The sequence below is a fragment of the Stegastes partitus genome, unplaced genomic scaffold (genome assembly GCF_000690725.1).
Source record: "Stegastes partitus isolate 25-593 unplaced genomic scaffold, Stegastes_partitus-1.0.2 Scaffold4, whole genome shotgun sequence".
Classification (NCBI taxonomy): Eukaryota; Metazoa; Chordata; class Actinopteri; family Pomacentridae; genus Stegastes; species Stegastes partitus.
Window position 1 is genome coordinate 49,013 of NW_007577735.1, and position 5,475 is coordinate 54,487.

Below are 5,475 nucleotides of genomic sequence, written 5' to 3' on the forward strand. Positions count from 1 at the left end.
CCAGAGGACAGATGAGCTCTGTTGCTTCTGCTTCAATTTGCTGCCGCTTATTTAGATTTCACCTCAAATCTTTCTAAACCAGCCTCAGTATTATGGTTTCTATTTTAACAGTTGTGAAAGATCTAAATCTAATCTGAATACAGACAAGATTCATCAGGAGGAAAAACCCAGAATGATAAATCCCACAAAATAGAGACCAAATCTAACCTCTGCACTGTGAAATTTATACACTCTATAATTCCAACAATCAGTTTTATTGGGTATCTGAACTTGTGTAAAGAGTAATGTGAGCATGCACGTTTGCACACTGAGGCATGTGCACCACGCATCACTGCTTTTGTGTGTGTTGAGCGCTTTTCAAAGGGCATGCTTTTGTGCAGGCACAGATGATGCAGCTGGCAGAAGCATGACTATTGCTGGAAGCACGTCCATGTTGGCACACTTACAGAAAGCCCTGGCTCCTGGGTCACACTTTATATAGGCTACATAAAGGCTGCCTGTCCGTCTGCTGTCTGGCCCATCGATAACGGCTGTGATGCACAGACTGTCAAGTGCGGAGACAGTTTGCATTTTTCTTAAGTCTACAGCTGAAATGATTACTTTACCAACCAATGAGTTGCTACATAAAAAAAAATAATCGGAAAGTATTTTAATAACTGATTAATTGTTTGTTGTTCTTCTGGCAAAAATGCCAAAACTCCCTAGTTCCAGCATTCTAATTGTAAGAATGAGTTACTTTTACTTATTTATTTGTTTTTACCAAACGTAAGATTGAAGGCAGTGTCTTAGGGATCTCAGCTGCTGTTGTCAATAATCAAGGCTTCCAAGATGCTTATTTAGGATTTCAGAAATTAAGATTAGAAGAGCAATTGTATTTTTTTACACAGTTAGTTGAAAAATGGAAACAGTGTTAATTTTTTTTTCACACAGTTTTGTAGGTTTATAAATCTAGGTTGTGCAATTCTCGGCCGTGTCAGTTGCCTGATATTAAGCATTTTTCCATTGTCATTTTTTGGCGGATTCCATGATAAAGTAGATAAATTTAATAGTATGCTACCTTAATTCTTATGTAGCTGCCTGTCTATATCTGAGCAATGCACCACCGACTGAACTATATGACTGTTTACATAACAAGTTAAAACTGGCTGTCAACACTGAAGAATAAATGATGGAAAGCTCTTTTTTTTTTTTTAATGAAACATATGTAAAAATATGTAAAAGTTTAGCGTTGCAGTATATGTTATTCTAAATTTTGACACTAAATTTTCAATTTTACTGCAAACCTATATTGTTTCCAAATATCCATTATCAGTCTTCTTGATTATGAATAATCAGTATCATAGGACACGCTAATGAAAAACAAAAAACAACATCAGTCGTTTTCTACTGCTAATCTCTTGGCTGAGTTGTAAACTTATTTTTACTGAGATGGCAAGTAGTCTCTCAGAAATGAACAAAACATTGTCTGTAAAATAAAATGATATAAAGCCCATCATTTACACAATCCAAACTACAGCTAGGTTCCCCTCTTCTTAATGCTCAACTCTGAGAAGAAATTGTGTAATTTTCTACAAGGATCAATCATGTTTCCCATGTAAAGATAGCTCCATTTATATTGTAATTGCCTGATAAATTAACCAGCACAGACACCTGTCAAAACAGCAGACAATCTCTGTGAATCCACCTCCCAACAGGCTCATCTTGATGGGCTAAGTTGGTAATGACAACTCTCCAAGTCTGTCCCCCCAGGCTGAAGGATGAGAGCACCATAGAGTTCTCTTTTCCCATCCGTCCCTATTAGGATAATGCATCAAATAGACATTTTAATTTGAAGTTCATTTTCTCCTCAAGGCTCTGTAAATGTCTGCAAGCACGCGTTCTGGAAGAGATAACCTTTCAGTGTGTGATCTTTTTGTTTTTGTGACCTAATGAAATGTTCACTTCATCATTTACTGCATTTTGGCATTGTGCAAGAGTGTAACTGCTGTATATTCCAGTGGCTCTTTTGAAATGAGGTGGCTTCCAGAAACAAAAAATAAAATCTGATGTTTCATTTATAAAGCTCCTCCTCCAGCTTGACTAGAAACAAAACCGCAGATGACTCATTGATTTCCACAAACCAAATTGCTGGGAGTTGCACACACTAGCGTTGCTCAGAGGAAACCTCATCACTCAGCAGTTATATTGTTGTGCACCCGGCGACCTCCTTTTTCAACCTAGCTAGTGTGGCGATAACGCGCGTGAAATGAGCGCCGAGGCCTGCCAGCGGTGCCTGAGCCCTCGCAGGGCCTGACACCTGCCTGCGCTCAGCTGTTCCTGCCACGCTTGACCGCATGTGGCTAATAAACAGACCTGTCCTTATCACTGGAACTCCATTAACGGGGGTCGCAGTCACCTGAATCCCTCGCCAGGGCGACAGCAAATTACAAGGCAAATGTAATGGCTTTTGCTATATTGCCACACACTGAGATAGTGAATTACACCAAAGGCCTGATGTTATTACATGTCCCCAGGATGCTGGCTCTGTGTTTTATGATGACTACAGTGAAAACCAGGTCAGTGCTCAAATTGTCATGGTCTTCGCCTCCATTGCTCCAGTTCTATCTATCATGTCCATTCAAAGAGGGGACAAAGGCATGCAGCAGGTCATTTACTTCACCGTGTCAGCCAGCGTTGAGCACTTCAGACAAATGTTTCAGTCTGCAGCCGACATGAAACCGCTCTCTTCATTGTCATCTGTATGAACTGACAACAATTTCTTGAAAGCGATATTATAGTGATTAAGCAGGTCGCCCTGCAGTGAAGTCCAAAAGGACCTTAAGGAACTCTTGAGCATGAGAACATAATGATGGGAAGGGAAGCAACTTGCAGCTGTGATGCAGACCTGTTCTGACCGTAATGATCCCCTCTGGTGAAAATCAAGGGTTTTACCTTGTTAACATGACCATATGGTGTTTTTTATATGCTAGAAGACACATCGTGAGAGACAGCAAGACTAAGCATTTCTCATAAGGATCTGCAGTGTGCTGATGACAGTCTCAAAAACACAGATTCAGATTTCCACTATTTCATACATAACAAACCAAAGGAAAATGTGCTGTCAACTTGCAGGATTGGTCTTTCTGTATCCTTCTCCTTTATCAGAATTAGCTTCCAGTTTGTAAATCTATGGCTGAAGTAGGTAAGCTGGTGTGCTAAGCTTGCAGCAAGCAGTGGAGGAATGGGTGAAGAGAGAGGCAGGGACTTGATCTGCATATTCTTAAAGAAGCAGCAATATAGAGTTAATGTTAGGTCATTTAAGGGCAGGGTGGAATTGTTTTCATGGCAAAAATGTCACACCAGCATTAAGGGTTTAGGGTTAACCCTAACCCAGCAAATTTAATTACAAATTCACTTTATCAGTAGATAATTGCACTGAGTGGAGAATGCATACAAACGTTTGTGTCGACTTCAAATTCTCACAAATCTGACACTTAAAAGTGCTTGCTGTTGAGAAACAGCAGGGTGACGGTGATGATACACAGTGGAGGAAGCCATTGTAACTTAGTAGCTGTGTTTCAGTTTTAACTTTAGCCTTTGTGAACGAAAAAGCTCTCCAAGCTCTCCAAACTAACAAGCTTACTAAGTGACAGCAAGCTAGCTGACGAGCTTAACCATTAGCTAGCTATTGACTGAAGTGCCATGGAAACTTGATAACTAAAAGCAGAAGGTGGTAATTGGGAGCTTTCCAGCATGTTAATGGTTTACTCACCAGTTACAGTTTCTCATTAGCTGACCCTAGTTTGCATGACAGGTAGTAAAAATGGTATGCTGTTTTTAACTGAATAGGCTGAATGAATGAAAATAAAACAATTAGAAATAGAATGTAAAGTTTATCTGTTGTACGTTGTAATATTTCTGCACTGATACTTTCCTCCAGCCAGTAGTTATAAAATGTAGCCTCTCTGTGCTCCACAGAAAAAAAGAGCCCATGTAACGGAAACAGTCAAAGACAAGGGGTTTGTTTTTGATTAGTGAACACTATATCTTTTCTGTGGCCATACATCTTCCTCTGCCAGGCCTCCCAGGGGCTTCAGACCATCCAACACCACAGGCCAGCTCTTGAGAAGGAGGCAGGGACAATGGTACCTGCAGGTCCCTACCCAGGCTCAGGAGATACCACTGGGGGCCTCATTGACAAATTGTCCTTGTCTGGCCGCATGAGAGAGTGGGGATTGCGGTAATTGCATATTTCCCTCTAATTGCATTTGTCACATGTGGGGTCTGCTGCTGTGGAGCCAGGTCTGAGACCCTTCTCAGTGATGTGTTAAACCAAACAGCTGAACTCTCACCTGCACCACGAGAATGGGATGTGCAAGAAGAGGCCTGCAAAGAGGGCAATAAATTATGCAGTGGCACAAAACATCAGCAGAGCAGCAGTGGAGTCGGGCACAGACGGAGACATGCTGCAGGTCCATTAAAGCCTCAGACGTGGTCATGGAGGACTTGACTCAATGACGCTGTTTAAGGACAGTCAAGGGCTTCTGTCTGCTTGATCACATGACATGAAACTCATAATCCTGTTACAGACAAGAAAAAGTCTTTAGAGAATTTTGCATGATAAAATTTTCTTACTTTTATTGCAACACAACCTCGATTATTGTCTGCTTCTATGAGGAGAGTTTAATATACCCCTGTAATAAAACAAAGGTTTTGTTATGTGTAGTGCCAGTGAATCTAAAAGAATGATCTGGATCAGTTCGATGTATTTTCATGGAGGGCAACAAGTCACAGTTGTTTGTGTTATCAATTACAGTGCCAATTCTAATCAATTAATCATTTTCATAGTTAAATAACAGAAAATAGAATGATTTATTGATTGTTATAATAGTTTTAGGTAAACCATCTGTAAATTCATTAATTATTTCAGCTGTATTTGCAGCCACGTTTCACATGTTTCAGCCCTGTTTTCCTGCTTCAGCAAAGTTTCATGTCGGGTTGGTGGCAATAATAACAAGCTGCTCTCATCTTGGCTTCTGCTGCCTCGTGATATGCGGCCAGGCTCCTGCATTATACAGAGGGGTTGTACAACTACATTTTAATCCACTCGTGTTTCTGGCCTGATAAAAGGATTCTCTCCATCTCTTTCTGTTTAATTCACACCATCATCAATCAAATGTGTCCCTGCTCCCCCCCCTCTCTTCTCCTCCTGGGTTTTGGGGGTCTGCAGCAGATAGGTTGGGGGTCCCCCGAGGGGGTTAGGGACATGACGGACCGGTCACAGATGCCACAGAAATTAAAATGCAAGAGTCTGTGCAAGGTGTTACATTTCTCAGACATGCTCATTTGCAGTAATATCTGAGCAACATAAGGAGGCTTATCTGTGATTTCACATACGACTCTCACAAGATTATGTGAATATGATTAAAAAAAATGCTATTTGGGTGCGCTATCTCCATAGTGTGGCTACAAGTGTGGAAGATTCCCTGTGTGGTA